Source organism: Notamacropus eugenii, chromosome 3 (genome assembly GCF_028372415.1).
Source record: "Notamacropus eugenii isolate mMacEug1 chromosome 3, mMacEug1.pri_v2, whole genome shotgun sequence".
NCBI classification, from domain to species: domain Eukaryota; kingdom Metazoa; phylum Chordata; class Mammalia; order Diprotodontia; family Macropodidae; genus Notamacropus; species Notamacropus eugenii.
In genome coordinates this window covers 218,970,191-218,988,132 of record NC_092874.1, presented here as the reverse complement: position 1 = coordinate 218,988,132, position 17,942 = coordinate 218,970,191, and the positions used below count along the sequence as shown (strand labels likewise).

Here is a 17,942-nt window from a genome sequence, read left to right as displayed (position 1 = left end):
ACAATTTTCATTTTTGCAGATTTCACACATTATGGTTAAATGTAAACATTAGCAGAGGAGCCAAAAAAAACCACACAATACTTCTTCATCATAACATACAAGGAAATTAGGAGCTACTGGACAGCTGGGGCTCCATCTTTATTCATTTTTGCCTCTTCAGTGTATCTGATTATGTATATATTTTCATTTGACAATCATTAGGGGTTACCTAATGATGATGATAAAAGTTTTCTATTTCTATCTCCTTTATATTTTGTGTAAGGTCTGGAATTCCCCTGACTGGGGAACTCTATACCTCCTCATAAACATGGGGTGAGCTTTAATACCAAAGTAAGAGGTCGAGGAGCTCCAGATTGATTAGAGGAGTTTAATCAATCATAATTTGCTATATATAGGGCCAATCTGGGACAGGTGCCAGATATTTTAGTGGGTCACCAAAAAGAACTCCCTAAATCCCCATGGTGATTGTAGAAAACAGACAAAGGGAGGAGAAGCTAGAGAGTGAATCACTACTCAGTGATGGATACTTAGGGTTTTGTGAGCTTGGGCTTTAAGGCAATGTTGATGGGTAAATGCCCAAACACAAAGTTGTTTAGAGATCACAAAACTATCACAAACAGGTCATTGCATTCTTGTTATGACTTTTACCTGTCACATTATCTGAAGTATGATTCAGTGACTGAATTTATGATTCAGTATCTAAATTATGATTTTTGACAAGTCCCCATGTCCAGGCTTTCACCTTTCACAGAGTTTTAAGTTGATGGCGTTTCACTTTTTCCTGGGTATTATGAGTGTTCCCCAATTGGGACCCCATACTTTGGAAATTACATCTGATTAACTTTTCATTTATGATAAGCAAGGCTTTAATGTTGACATTTGTCCTATTTTAGTAAAAACACAGCACCACATCAGTGAAAGAAACCCCAAGTGTGGAACACTCTTCCAAATCATAAGAACAATTAACAATTCTTAAAAAAAGAAAACAAAAAACCTATTACCTTAGAGAATTGCCTGACATTTCAGAGCTTTCATGATTTAGTGGTTCCCATTTAAATTCTTGATCATTGTAGATGAAGTTGATGAGATGAAATGAAGAAAGATGAAATGAAGCTTCCACCACATGGAGGAAGGGAGTAACATTTATGAAAGAAGGGATTCATGTTCAACACATATGGTGATCTTCTATGTTAGTTTAAATTTTACTAGATTTAGCTTTGAATGTGGTTGTTGACATAAGTGTACAAATTTTGATCACTTACAAGGCTTTAACTATTGTCAATCACTCCATGAAATCTCATTGTTCTGAGTAGAGTGATTTCCAAAATTCTTTGAATTCAAAAGAGATTGTTTAATAGCCATAGTATTGTTTGGGCCAATTGAGTCTTGCCATGGAAAGCTTAGAAGATGGTTGGATTTGAATCAAGTTTCTGTCCCAGGACCTGCCTGAAAAAGAAACTGAACAGATATGACAACTCTCTAACTATGGCTCATTCCTAAGCTGTACCACTAACCATCTGCTTGGGGAAGGGTATCTTAAGAAATTACACTACATTGACAAAGATTCATACAATCCAGGCTACAGAGATTCACAAGAAGCCAACTTCAACAAAAATGAGATCAAATTGTACTAACCATATGTTCAAATTTAAAAAACAAATTTGTATTACTTCAAAGATGAAACCAAGTTTGTGTTGAGAACTGTCCATCTATTCTTTGCTTTCATGTGAGTTGGCTTTCTTTCTTTGCCTTGAACTTTTTTACTTTGTTCTTTTCCCTCCTACCCCTACCCCCAAGGAATCTACAAAAAAATTTAGATACATTTCTCTATAGTTTTAGATATATACATACACACATACATATGTACATACAAAAATAGACATACACTTTCCCTAAAATATTCTACTTCTGATCTTGGTTTTTATGTTTCTGCATATCTCTTTTTTTCCTATACCTCTTGCCTCCTCTACTTTCCTTCCACCCACTACCTTGCCCTCCTATTACTTACCTACCTCCCTCCAAGGATTTCTCCCCTATCCTACCATTCCCATAAATCTAAACTCCCTTCTATACCATATTCTACCCATTCCCTCACCCTCCCCTCTAAAGATCCCTCCTTTGGCCTCTTCCCCTCCCTATACCTCTACTATTCTATTTCATCTGAATTTAGAAGATTTTAATATTCTTCTAAATATATATGTATCATCCCCTCTTAAAACTCATTTCCAATAAAAGTAGGTTACCGGAACTACGAGCCCTCTTGCCCCGTCTAATTCCATTGTATCAGTTCTTCCTCATGCACATCATTTGTATAAAAGAATGACTTTTTGTAGCTATTCCTAAATGGTTTTAATTTTTAAATGAATATTAAGGTCAGGTTTACCCTAATCTTTGTTATGAGTACCAATTTTTAATAAGAAACTTAGACACATATTTTCATATATATAAAAGGTAAACAGTCTATCCTTATGAATCTCTTATAATCATGAGGAATAGCTTTTTGAATTATACACATACATAGGTATAAACACATATGTATACATGTGCATACATATGCATATGTATGTGTATTTATGTATGTTTATATGTATATATAGTAACATGCATATGTGTATTCATGTGTGCAAACAAATATACATACATGAATGCGTATATATTTATACACAGATGTGTGTATATAGGGGTGTGTGTGTGTGTGTGTGTGTGTGTAAAACTCACAAACTTGGGAACCAAACTCTTATCAGAGAAATTTGATGCAAAAGATTGTTATTTTTTAATTCCTTTGGATAACTTGTCCTTTTACCCCATTTACATTAAATTTCCTGATGTAGAAGTTTTTTCTTTTGTGTAAATATAGTTATGTTTTATCTTCTATAACTGCCTTTAGCACTTATTAAGAATTACATCTCTTACTCATATATGTGAAAGGTATATATTATCTGCTTTCACTTTTGATATTAATAGTAATATTAAGGTCACTTATCAATTAAGAATGTATTGTAGGTCAAAGTACAAGATGTATTTTAAGCCTAATTCCTGCCAAATTACCTTTCTGTTTTCATAGCAATTTTTACCAAATAAAGATTTCTTTTTAAAATAATTTGTTTTCCAATTTATTGAATACTAGATAATGGAGTTGCATTGTTTCTGATTCTCTTGGTAAGTGATTTATCTGTAGTTTTTTGTTGTTGTTGCTGTTTTCTTTTCTTTTTTTGTTAACCAAGACCAGATGGTTTTGATGATTGCTGCTTTAAAATATAATTTTGAGGTCTAGAACTGCTATTTCCCCTAGGTCTTTCCTTTTTCTCATTATTTCCTTTGATATCCTAGATGGTGCACTTTTAAAAATTAATTTCTATATTATTCTGCTGAATGCTATCTTTTTGATAATTTGAATACTTGAATAATTTAAACTATCAATTAACTATCCTTAAAACAGTTAATTAGCAGTCTAGTTTTTTTGCTATATTTGTCATGGCCCAGCTATGAGTAATGAATATTCTTCCAATGATTTAAAGTGCTCTTTAATTCTGGTTTTTTGTTTGTTTGTTTGTTTGTTTGTGGGAGTGGAAACTGTGATTAAGTTCCCTGTCCAGGATCTCACAGCTAGTAAATGTCAGACCAAATTAGAACTTAGGTCCTTCTAAACTACAAAGCCAGTGTTCTATCCATTGTACCCCACCTGGGTGCCCCTCTTTAATTCTTTAAGGAGCACTTTGCAAAGGAATCCATAGAAGTATTCTATGTTTTGGGGTAGATTAATTCCCAAATAGATTACATGTTTTGGAGTTATTTGGAATGAGATTTCATTTTCTATTATTCCATCTTGGAATATTTTATTAAGTAGAAATCCTATTGATTTTCTAAGGATTTATTTTGTAGGCTGTGAATTTGTTGGAGTTATTGTCTGAAGTGTATCCTTGTTATTCCCTAGAATTTCCTAAGCACATCATTATGTCATAAGGAAAGAGGAATCGTATGTTTTACTATTTTTATGCCTTTGATTTCAATCTCTTCTCTTACTGCTATTACTAGTATTTTCAGAACTATGTCAATAACTACAGGGAAGCTAGGCAAATTTACTGTGCTCAGGCATTTACTGAGAAAGGGTCTAGAGTATTTTCATCGTATACCAGGTTTGCTTTTAGTTGATACAGATCCTTTTGATCATTTCTTTTTAGTCTCTTCATGTCCATGCTTTGTATGATGGTTGAGCCTAAAATGGTTATTTCCATAACTCTTGAGATGGTAATGTGTCTTGGGATAGTTTTGTTTTCTGTGACTATACTGATTGTTTTTCTAAAGTTGAACCATCTTGTTACCCTGGCATCAGTTCGATTCAGTCATGATGAATCACTTCTTCAATCAACTACTTTAGTCTGACAGGATTTTATTGAAAATTTGGAAGTAATTTTCCTTAATCTGTCTCTTAGCCTTCCTCTGGTTGGACATTAGAACTGCATTGGTCCCATTATTGAAATCTGGTAGGGTGCTTTCTTTCTCTATCAGTGAAAACAATTTATGTTATTGCTGCTAATTTTTTTAAAAAAATCTGATAAAATTGAGGACCAGAAATTTGGCTGTATATAGTGCAGGCCTGATTTCAGGTGAGTTGGTCCTTGAACTAGCTAGACTCTGCAAAATCAGGCTGATCATAGCCCATCTTTTAACTGCTTAGTACCTACTCTTTCTTTACAAATTTATAGTTTGGGACATCTGCCCAAGACCTAATGTTTGCCAGCTAGTATCCTCTTCTAATAGCTGAAGAGTCACTCCTTCTGCTATCTGTTCCTTGGTCCATTGTCTATCTCTATAAAAGTAAAGGAAACAAATTGTCCTGTGATGATAACAAAGAGGTCTCTCTCTTAGTCACTGCTGGCAAGATTTTGCCAGAATCCTCCTTAATAGGCTGATCTTTCACTTGGAAGATAGTCATCTACCTGAGTGCCAGTGTAACTTCAGAAAGGGCAGAGGAATAGCTGAAATGGTGGTTGCTGCCCAAAAACTCCAGGAGAAAAGCCAGGAGCAGAAAAGAGGTCTGTACACAATGTTTATAGATATGACCAAGGCCATTGATACTGTCAGTTATGAGGGCTTATGGAAAATTATGTCAAAATGTGGTTGCCCAGAGAAGTTCATCAGCCTTGTATGTCAATTTCATGATGGCATGCTTGCTCAGGTTGGATAATGGACAACGTTATCCTTCTTTCCCAGTCATCAAGCACGTGAAATAAGTCTGTATGCTTGATCCCATGCACAATGTTTTCAGCCATGGTGTCAAATGTTTTCAATGAGCATGAATACGACATCAAAGTCAGCTACTGCACTGATGGAACATTTTTCAAGTTGAAAAGGCTATGAGTCAAGACCAAAGTGGAAGGAGTGTTGCTGCATGATTTTCTGTTTGTAGATGATTGTATACTCAAGGCAGTCTCTGAAACTGAGATGAAACAAGGCATCAATCAATTCTCTCCTGCTTAGGCTAATTTTGGCCTAACAAATGTCACCTAGAAAACACAGGTGCTCCATTAGGCAGCACCACATCATCCATATGTGGAAACACATTGTTACAACAAATGGAGAAATTTGGAATGCCTTTCTTTGGCAGTGTACTTTCCAGGGATGTACACACTGAAAATGAGGCTGATGAATACACTGCTAGAGCTCGAAGTGCTAGAAGGTTCTGAAGGAAAGTGTGAGAGAGAAGAACTACTAACGTGACTAACAAATGAAAGATCTACAGAGCCTTCGTACTGACCTCATTGTTGTATGCCTCTGAAACCTGGAGAGTATACCAGTGCCATGCTAGAAAATTGAATTGTTTCCATTTGAATTGTCTTAGGAAGATTCTGAAAATCATCTGGCACGATGAGATAACAAACATCAAGGTTCCTTTTAAAACTCCACAGCTAAGCATTCAAATTCTGCCTCAGAGAGTGCAACTGTGATTGGCTGACCGCTTTGTTCCAATGCCAAATGTTTGCTTTCCAAAGCGCTCATACAGTGATCAGAAGAAGTGATCCAAAGACACTCTCAAGGTCTCTCTTAAGACCATTGGAACTGATTTTGTGACACTGGAAAAGGATGCCTCATTATGGCATACCTACATCAGAGAAGGTGCTATACTATATGTGCTAAGCAGAACTGAAACAGCTCAAAGGAAACATGGGATGTGCAGATTTAGAGAATCCACCCCAAATGTTCACACAGACTATTTGTGCCCAACCTGTGGCAGAGTGTTCCCAGCTCTTACTGGTCTGATCAGTCACAGTCTGACACACTGAAACTTGTCTGTGGCATAGTGATGTCATTACAACAATCAACCAACCAGTCCCATATCTATCTGAATTTTTGTAACTAAACTTCTTGAGAAGGTCATCCACAATAGGTACCTCCATTTTTCCTCTCACTTTCTTAATTCTCTGTAGTGTAGCTTCAGATATCAATGTTCAACTGAAACTACTCTCTCTAAAGTCATCAAAGATCTCTTAATTGTCAAATCCAAAGGCTTTTTCTCAACCCTCTTTCATCTTTTGGAACTTTCTACAGCAACCTTGGACACTGGTGATCACCATCTTCTTTTTGACAGTCTCTTCACTTTAAATAGTCTCTTCCCTCATGGTTATGCTCCCACTTATCTGACTGTTCACTTCTTCTCTGTCTCCTGTGCTGATTCATCATCCAGGTCACACCTGCTTGCCATGTGTGTCCCAACGGACACTCTGAGGAGCCCTCTTTTTCCATTTTGCTTAGTAAGTTCATCGGCGGCCATTGGATTAAATTCTCTCACTACTGATGACTTTGGATTCCACCTAGTCAATGCTAACGTTTCTACTGAACATATGTGAATCCTTATCAATAGCTTGGAATTTCACAGAGAATGTTTTCTAAAGCACATATTTGGTAGTTGTACACAGAAACATTCTGTAGTAGAACAACTTTCAATTTTTAGAGTTCTTTTGAAACAGCAAAATTGTTTTAATCATCTCAATTACTAATTGAACATTATTAATACATAAAAATCCTTTGAATATATGTGATTTAATGTTAATGGAAAAAGTTATGTACTTATGGGAAATAAATCTCAGAAAATAAAATCTGAAGTTCTAAAAGCATTGTATATTTTTTTATTTTAAATTAATTTTATTTATTTTCAGTGTTCCACAATCACTACCATACAACTTAGATTATTATTTTTCCCTCCCTCCCTCCACCTCCCCCCTTCCTACCCGAGATGGCATACAATCCTATATAGGTTCTACATATACATTCCTATTAAATACACTTTCCCTACAGTCATGCTGTGTAGAAAAATTAAAATGAATGGGAGAAATTATCTAACAAATCAAAATCAATGCACACACAAAAAAATGATCTGCTACATTTTGCGATTGAATTTCATAGAGCTTTCTCTGGGTGTGGAAGACATTTTGCCTTAGATGACCATTGAGAATTTTTTTTTAAGTCTTTGCATTGCTACGAAGTTCCAAGTCTACCAGAAAAAACTCTCACACACTGTGGTTGCTGCTGTGCACAAAGTTCTCCTGGTTCTGCTCCTTTCAGTCAGCATCAGTTCATATAAATCTTTCCAGGCCTCTCTGAAGTCTTCCTGTTCATCATTTCTTATAGCGCCATAGTATTGCATTGCATTCATATGCCACAAATTGTTCAGCCATTCCCCAATTGATGGGCAACCCCCAAACATTGTATATTTTAAAATATTATTTTACTAAAGGTCAGTCCAAAAATGTCTTAAGAAATTGTTTACTATACTAAATTATAAAATTAGGTTTACTACACATCAGTCCACAAAAGTATTAAGAAATTGAAAGTAGTTTTTTTCAACAGTTATTTGCTGTTTATTAAGTATTTAGGATTAGTATGACACTTGAGGAGTTGATTGCATCATTGTACATATACAAATTTTTGTAAATAATATCTTAATTTACACCTATTGATATATACATATATATACACACACACACACACACATACATACATATATATGTATGTATAGACAAAATCAGGTCATCTGGAAAGGTGATATATACAGTATTAATGGAGGAGAGTATTAAGGTAACCCAAACATCAATAAAGAATTACTAATGTATGGAGTTTTGTATATACACAGGAGTGTTTTCTTCTGGACCTATGGGAACCTGCAGCACCTTCATACAAGGCAGGTAGTTTATATACCTGTGAGGCGCTGGTTCTCCTTGACACCAACTACTGAGACTATACAAGTCATATCCAGCATCATGTGCAAACAAAATGGTTTAATAAATAGTAGACACACTGTAATACTGCCCATTTCTAACTTAAGAAGAAACTAGAGTGTGTTCACAGGTTTGACAATTCTAGTGTTCAATCACTAATCAGAGGAAGAATTTGACCTATTGGAAAAGCATGTTATATATAACCTCTTAATCACTGTCATCTCTTCTTAATGGCAGGACATTAAAAGGTTTTAAAATTGCAGCCTTTTCTAGATTCCCCAAAGAGTATCTATACTCTTCTTTAAAAGGCTCTCCTCCTCCTGATTCAGGTTTACCTTCACTTCATCTGAAACACCACTCTGCCCCAAGACACATGGGACACAGAGGAAGACATCCTCATGAATGCCATATGGGCCATTTATCATGATGGAAATTGGAGGCACTCTCCAAAGATTCTGCATAATGCTTACTGCCAGATCTGCCACAAACAAGCCAATTACCCAGGAAGTGGAGCCCTTCAGTTTGATCACCTCATAAGCACTTTCAACTACCTGTTCATGAACATCTTTCCAGTTCTCTAAATCAGCATCAGTTCCCAAAGGAGGAGGAAGGTTCTTCAGAGACACACTAGCAAGTTCACACCACTTCACACAGGAACCAAGGATCCATCCACGACAACTTGAAGAATGAACACCAAGTCTCTCCCCCATTAGGTAATGCAACAGGTCAGAATCCAGATTGCAACCACTTCCAATAACATGATTTTTAGGAAAGCCACTTTGCTTCCAGGCCACATATGTCAAAATATCCACTGGATTAGAAAAAATAAGCAGCTTGCAGTTAGGGCTATTTTTAACAACATTGGGAATGATGAATTTAAAGATATTCACATTATGCCGGACCAAAGTAAGGCAATTTTCTCCCTCCTCTTGACATGACCCAACTGAAACAATGTCAAAAACAATCTTTGGTGTTTTGAGGCAAAGGCTGCCAAGCTAGAGATCCATCATTTCTCCCTTTGTTTTGTCTTCTATTACATCAACTAGGGAAAGTTCATCAGCCACATCCTTTGTTAACATACTAATGACACATGCCATGCTAACTGCACCAACCCCAAAAACAATGATCTTGATCTGGGTAATCAAGTCTTCCCTTAGGACATACAAAATTAACTGATCCTTGACAGTAGATGCAATTTTGGGGAACATCTGAGGGGATTATCGAGGGTGTTGGTCAGGGTGAGAAAATTCTGAGCGAGATATGAGACTGCTGTTCCCAACTAAAAAAAGTTTTGAAACACGTACTTCCAAAACAGCACCAAGCAAATTGTTTTACCTCTTATTTACTCTACATGTATCAGTAATATAAGTATGAAAACTAATTTCAATTGAAATGTTTTATTCAACCAACTTGGCTAAATAAGTCATCTTATCATGCAAAGAGGGTAAAGACAGATTGTGTAACATGACTCTTAACAGTAGCATTTTTTTTCCTTTCAGTCACTGAGCAAGAAAACACTCCAATTGCTATTGATACTGGAACACTTGTTTAATTTCTAGGAGAGAGGGAGAACCTATGCTGAAACGAGCAATACTTATCTTTATGTCTGTATTCTGTGTGGGCATCATTCAAAGTTTGGCAATAAGGTAATGGGTTTGTATTTTGATTTTTGGGATATTTCCCTCAGAAATGAATGAAAAAGACTGTATAAAACTTAGACAAGGTGGACAGGGGAGGTTGGGCTTAATTTCAGAACATGTAGGCTAGAGTCGAAACCAACGAATTCATGGATTCTTGGGGTAACTGAATATTTACCATATAATTCCTTTTGTTTCTATTTAACATTTATTCCATGGTTCTCTTTTAGAAAAGTTTAGAAAGAACAGTGGCTATTGGGTCTAATTTTAGTAAACGTTGGGATGGACTACATTTTCATATATGTAGCAGTATGTGCTCCGCAACATTACTTGATAATTTTTATAAGTGATAATTACATTACTTGATAATCTTTAGTCTCTTTTAACAGAACAACAAATCAATATAATGGGAAATAATTGTCAGGAAGGCTAGTAAAATGCAGGAAAGCTTCCTAGAGTTTATACCTCAGAAAAGTTCTGAAAGAAGAGACAGATTTCCACAGATGGCCTGAAGGGACTCATAGAGGTAACACAGGGCAGGACAATACACAGACTAACTGATAGAACAGTTTGTCTTGAAAATGAAATTGATGACGAGCCAGATGAATTAAGGCTGGTTAGAGCCAGACTGTCAAGGTCCTTAGTAGCCAGCACTCCTTCATCTCCCAAACATTTGCTGCCAGGTAAATTACTTTGCTGAGCTATTGGAATTTTTTTTAATTTCGTGCTTTATCCTATGGCCACCTCATTTTAACATCCTTACATGAACATCCTAATGGCATGTAACTGGATGCCAACCTGCAGGAAAGTAAGTCAAATTTACCCAGAATGAAATAAAAAGCATAATCTATTCTTGAATAAATGAATTTAGAGAGGGGAAATGTGTATCTGGGTAATAGTAAGTAATAAAAACTCCTAGGATAGATTGAGGCCCTCGTACCTTCCCTGGCAATTTACGAAAGCAAAGGAGTCTTTGTTTGCTTTCTATTCCTGATTTCAATGAAGCCATATACTACTATCTATATTTCTGACTTTCTGTTGCCTACTCTTTTGTCTTCTGTCTTGATTTATTGTTATCAGCCTATGGAATCTCTTGTCCAGAGGTAAAAGTGTCTGAATGTTAACAGCCTTTAGTAAGCAGATCCTTAAGTTTTATTTTTTTTTTAATTAACGTTATAACACATTTTCTTCATTTTACCTTTTATCTGATAGACACAGGGAATCAATAACTGAAGGTTTCAGAGCCAGGGGATCAGAGGGAGACCAATGAAATTGGATGGAGAGCTGGCCTGGGAATGAGGAAGGCCTGACCTTGAGTCCCATCTCTGATTTTGATATAGCCTGTGTGACTCTTAACAAACCACTTACCCTTTCAGTGGTCTAGTCAGTTCTCTGAGAACCTTAGTTTCAGAGAAGGTACTAAGCTGCACTGTTCAAGAGAGTAATTCATCACAATGAAATTGCAAGTCTAGTCTCTATCACCAAAAAAATTGTGCGACATGGACTTATATCATAGGCAAGATATTAGTATAACAAACTCATTAAACTGAAACTGAGCTCATCCTGTTTCCTAAAACTAGCACCAGAATAAAAAAGTGATTAATAAGAGAACTGGATTTCTAAATTTAACTGATTGCTGAACAGCTGAAATTCTGAACTAAGTTCAGAGACAAAGAGACATGACTTAGGCAATGAGAGGACAAAATCAATTTTTAAAAAGACAAAATCAATCTGATTATCTCAAAAGACAGAGAGAACAAAACTTAACTCTTCGTTTGTGAAACAAATAGCCAGGACTGTCTCAAAAGAAGTAGGAAAAAGTCCTCTTCCTTAATGCCATGTTGCATAGGGAAGTCAAAGTAAATGAGATCAGTATTATTAAGTAACTCTATAAGCTACTCTAGTTCAGCCAAAAACTATGAGAGCAAGTACATGGATAATTCTCCAGCAGCTAATTGGAAATTCACTGTAAAGCTTTCAGTTACCTCAGAAGTACACAGAGTATGATTACAAGGAGAGAAATTCACAGAAATGAAAAGATTAACTGAGCTTCCAAAGATTAAGAAGAGATAATTATATACATACCACAGGTCAAACAAATGTAATGAAACAAAACCAACTTAAACATTTAAATATGAATATGAGAAACTATCTTAATTTATGGAGCTTCAAATAAGAATATTAAAAAAAATAATCCCTGGTAGTGTAATTATATTCCATCCTAAATAATTTCATGGAAACAATTACTCAGATGTAGAGGGCCGAGCTCTGGACCACGGCCCCCTGGTGAGCCCGGAGATGCCCGGGGGTGAGAACCCGCCTTCGGGTGCTGGGAACGCCCCTTCTGGAGCTGAGCTCTGCCTCCAGGGTGGAACATGGGAGGAGCCAGGGCAGGGTATATAAGGGGGAACACGGGAAGGTCGGGGGATTTGGGGTAAGCAATAAAGTGCAGTAAGCAGCTCCTCGAGTGCACTGTTTGGTCATTCCCCTCCCCCACAGGAGGGGGCCGGAACCGTTGGAAGACCGGTAAAGCAGTTGGAGCAGTTGGAGAGCTAAGCTCCAGGCGACAGCTCAGGGCAGGCCCTGAGCACTCAGAAGCTTCAACTAACTATGTCACGTAATATTTGGGAAAAGCAAAGTCAAATACATTAACTTTGGGGAAGATAGCTATAAATAATCCAAAATGAGAGAGAAAAAAAGAAAAATACATTCAGAAATGCATTTTTATGTGAATGTAAATCTATTTAAGCTTAATGGTTTTAATATTTGAAACACTAAAAAAATGAAGCATCAAATCACAGTTAATTAGACAGGAGAATCTAGTTTATCACAAAGGTCTACACTACTCCCTTTCAGTGTTTGTGGAATATGTTACACTGATTAGAGGAGAAAATAAAAATACCTGTTAAAAAGACACCTGCTAGAGTCTAAGCTACATGAGAGGAGGAAAACTCTGTAGTGAATTTTGTCATCACATGACGTTGTCATTTACTTATCTCTACAAATAAAGATTGGAATATAACAGTAAATAATCTACCTATGGAAAACTCAGAATGTGAACTCTACATGCTTCTTCATTACCTTCCTCATCTTGTTCTTTGATTATAGGGAGCTGTGGTTCACACTGCTTCTTGGGGACTGGTTTTACTCCTGGAATCACAACCGTGAACCCAGTCTCAGGGTGATTTCCAACCCCAAACGCTTCATCTTCTTTGAAAGGAAATGCTTCAGACACTCTGGATGCTGACTGAATTTTGGTCACTGGCAGTGATTGGAAAGGATAATTCACATTAAAATTTAAATGCTCAGAACTTCTGTAACTTTTATTTTTCAGAGAAGTACTGGCAGAATGCCAGTCATCTACATCTGAACAGGAAATAGAGGAGTTAAATAGCACATCAGTTAAATCCATCTGACATATTAATCAAATTTCTCATGGGATGTCACTCAAATTACTACCTAGCTTTATGACTTCATTTTGTTTACTTATGCAGCTTGTATTTTATCTGTTATGTTATATATCACATGAGAAAAAATCCCAACAACTGTTCTCTTTCTTTTTTCTCAGTATATCCTCTTTTTCTTGGATTATCAGCTCTTACTCCCTCATCAAAATCTATCTCAATGTGTAGTCCAAAATATTTTTATCAGTAAGGTCTTTAGGGAAAGGCTTTTCTAATAACCTTTTAAAAATAATGTGAACATTTGACTTTTCAAATTACTTAGGATTAGGAAATAGACTCTGAACCTGTGATTTTTAACCTGCAATATATTTATAGAGAATTCTCAGGTGAGGAAACTCCCCTCGAATAATGGAGGCTGATACCTTCTCTGCAACTTATACTTTTAGAGAGTTTCCTTAGAGGACTTAGAGGTTAAACAATTTGCCCAGGGTCACCTAGCCAGTATAGGTCAGAGATGAGACTTGAAACCATGTCGTTTTGGCTTTGAGACTAGCCTTCTATCAACCATGCTAAAATATTTTTCCACAGAAAATGCTTACAATTAGGATCCCTTCAGTGACTGTATTTTTTTTTTAAAAACTACTAAGCATAGTTGCGTCATTTTTTAAAAGTGAGAACTACTGTAATTTGACTAAAAGAAAAGCTTTTTTAAAGAATAATCTAACTTCTTGAAGATTACAGCTTATAGAATTTAAGTGTTCCATTTTCAAATATGATATGACTGTTTTTATACTAGGATCAAAAAGTACCAATAAAGAACAATGATGTATGAAAGGGATAAACACCAGAATATACAATAAATTTTTAATTTTCTGGATCTTTAAAGTTTCTTCCATCCTTCACTTAATGATGGCATGCAATATCCCTCCTCCTTTTCACTGACTAGTTATTATAGTTATTTATATTCTCTCCTCAAATCCTTTTATCTGGCTTTTGCCTAACACTAATGAAAGTGCTTACTCCCAGGTTATCATGGTATTTTACCTACTAAATCTGATAGCCTTTTTTTTCAGTCTTCTTCCTTTTTGACCTTACATAGCCTCAGATGCTGCTAAAGTCCCTTGCCTGAGGGATAATCTTCTTTGATATTATTTGTTTTCCACTCTGATGATTTCATTGAGATGTGGTCAGAACAGGTTACACCAGACTACCTTCACATATTGACAGGGTTACTAGCCTGACAGATCACAGGATTATTCTCACTATATTTAACCTGAATTTCAGTAAAGCATTTGGCAAATTCCCTCATGTCATCTTTGTGGACAAAATGACAAACACTAGTTAAAGCATAAGATAGAAGCAGTAAGGATAAATTTTTGTCTAATTTCTTGGATTCTGTTGGACTATGTGCTCAGTATGAATCAATATAGCAGCCATAAGGGCTAAAGCAATTTTATATTTTTATTAAAATAGATACAATGTTCAGAACAAGGCAGATGTTAGTCTGGATGGACTCTGCCTTGATCAGACCACACGTGAATAGTGTCCATATTTTAGGACTGGCTTCTGGGCCTTTCAGTCTGTATGTCCTCCTTGACCTTCAAATTCAGCATGAACAAGCCTGAATTCATCGTTTCCTTTCTTCTCACCTGTATCTCTGAAGTCAATAGTCCTTTAATATTGCTTATCTTGGTTCAAAACAGGCCATCTTCTCAGTCTGTATTTTTAACACTTCTCTCATCAAAATATATGTGTGTGTGTGTAGGTAGACACATTCATATCTAAAAGTTGTTAAGTCCTGTTGATTCTATCTCCATAACATCTGTCATCCTCTCCAGTTTCTTCATTCCTAAATTCACCCTCTCATTTCATGCACTCATCAACTTTTACATGAATTGTTGCAATAAATTACTAACAGGTCTTCTCATCTCAGATTCCAGCCTTCTTGGGTCCATTTTACACAGTCATCAAGTAATCTTCTTAACGCACTTCACTTGGGCTTCCTCTTGCTCTAAAGCCTTCTGTGGTATCCTACTACCTCAGTTGAGAGCACATTCAAGGTTTGAAACCTTCCTTCCTTAACCATTATCCTTTTTCATGCTCTGCCCCTCTTCTCAATTTTCCTAGAGCACTATATCCTTCTCCCTTAGCTCCTACTCCAGACAAAATTTGTATGTTGCACCCCTTCATGGAAAGTAAATTCCTTGAAGAAAAGAACTGTTTGTTTTTAATCTTTGCATTCTACAGTACCACAGCAAACATTTGAAATGCATATGATACCTAATAGTTGCTTAATGCATATTAACTTGAATTGGGAGAATACATACATAATTGGATTTATGTGCCTTCATGCAATATAGAAAAAAGGCAAGAAGCATCAAAATACAAATTGAAATATGGTGTTCAAAACAGAAAAGTAAAAACTGGAAGACTACAGGACAAATCTTATGTTATGTGTGATTTTTTCAAATTCATTGATTCACATATTTGTAAAGAAGAGGAAAAAGGACAATACCATCAGTGACATCTTCGTCATCTAAATCTAATTCTTCAAATAAATCTGTAAGACAGGTGGGGAGAAGGAAACAAAAATAAATATGCAATAAATTGCAATATGCAATAAATTACTAACTGGTCTTCTCATCTCTACACAAAAGCATCAAGTAATCTTCTTAAGGCATTTAACCAGGCCATCCCCTAAAGCCTTCTGTGGTACCCTACTGCCTTAGCTGAGGGGGCATCAGAGCTATGAAACCTGGCTTCTTCAACCAATACCCTTTTTCATGCTCTCTGTCCCTTCAAATTTCCTACAGCACTATTATCTCTCTCTTCTCCCTTACATCCTTTACTTCAGACATTGTAACACAGACCATAAAATGGGAAAAAGTACATGAACAAAAATATAGTAACTCTTTTTATGGCAGCAAGAATTGGAAATTGAGGGGATGCCCTTCAACTTGGCAATGCCTAAACAAGCTGTGGTATATGACTCTAACAGAATACTATTTTCTATAAGAATTGATGAGCAGGTGGACTTGAGAAAAACCTGAAAAGACTTACATGAACTGATGCTGAGTGAAGTGAGCAGACTTAGAGAGCCTTGTATACAGTAACAGCAAATTTACATGATGACAAACTTTGACACACTTAACTCTTCTCAGCAATACAAGTATCTAAGCCAACTCCAAAAGACTCATGATGGAAAATGCTATCCAAAACCAGAGAAAAGCACTGTGCAGATAGAATACAATTTTCTTCTTCTTCTTCTTTTGTTTCTTCTTTCTCATAGTTTTTCCCTTGGGTTCTAATGCTTCTTTACAGCATGACTAATGTGGAAGTATTTTTGATTGAAAAAAATAGAATTATCCAAATGCAAAAAAATCCACTAAAGAAAGCAACTCTTTTAAAAGTAGAAATGGCCAAATGGAAAAGGAGGTACAAAAGCTAACTGAAGAAAATAATGCCTCAAAGATTAGACTCTGGCAAGTGTAACCAAATGACATTAACAATGAATTGGTCAAGCAAAAGGTCATAGAAATGATCAATAATTTTATCAAAAAATGACAATAATGAGACAACACATCAAAACTTATGGGATGAAGTCAAAGCAGTTCTTATGGGAAGTGTTATATCTCTCCATGCTTACAAGGAATAAAATACAGAAAGAGATCAATGAATTGGGCATGCAAATACACAAGCTAAAAAAAGAAAAAATGAAAAATCTCCAAATAAATACCAAATTAGAAATTCTGAAAATCAAAAGAAAGGTGAACAAAACTGAACATAAGAAAACCATTGAGTAAATAAATAAAACTAAGACTATTGTGTTCATCCTTCATTGCCAAAGAAAACCATGCCATCAAAGAAATGATGACATGACTTGAATTTGACTTTGTTTTGAATGAGGAAGGACTATGCATGGTCACCAGCCTGACTTCTCCTCCCTAATAAAATTAAGAGCTGGTTTTATGAAAAGACCAATAACATAGAAAAACCTTTGGTAATTTTGATTAAATAAGAAACAAGAAAACCCTGTTACAAGTATCAAAAACGAAGAGGGTGAATTCATCACCAGTAAAGAAGAAATTAAAGCAAGAATTAGACACTCTTTTACCTAACTGTATGCCAATAAATCTGACATTTACTGAAATGGATGAACACTTACAAATATAAAAATTGCCTAGATTAACAGAAGAGAAATAAAAATACTTAAATAATCCCATTTTAGAAAAAGAAATTGAACAAGTCACCAATGAACATCCTAAGAAAAAATCTCCAGGACCAGATCAATTTGTAAGTGAATTGTACTAAACATTTATAGAAAAGTTTATTCCAATACTATATGCACTATTTGGGAAAAAAAGGGGAAGGAGTCCTACCAAATTCCTTTTATGACACAAATATGGTGCTGACACCTAAACCAGGAAGAGCCAAAACTGGTAAAGAATATTATAGACCAATTTTCCAAGTAATATTGATGCAAAAATATACATGAAATGTTAACAAAGAGAGAGGGGAGAGAAGTCAGGGAGGGAGAAAAATTTGGAACTCAAAATTTTACAAAACTGAATGTTGAAAACTATATTTACATGTAATAGGAAAAAATACTACTGAGAAAAAAACAAAACATTAAAACACTATTTGAATGTAAGTTACTACTGTTATTAACAAAAAAAGGATAAAAT

At 35.7% G+C, this 17,942-nt stretch overlaps 1 pseudogene; it reads right to left on the bottom strand.

Moving 5' to 3' along the window:
* Positions 1 to 7,175: 7,175 nt before the first annotated feature.
* Positions 7,176 to 11,082, bottom strand: LOC140533971 (L-lactate dehydrogenase A chain pseudogene; annotated as a pseudogene).
* Positions 11,083 to 17,942: the final 6,860 nt, after the last annotated feature.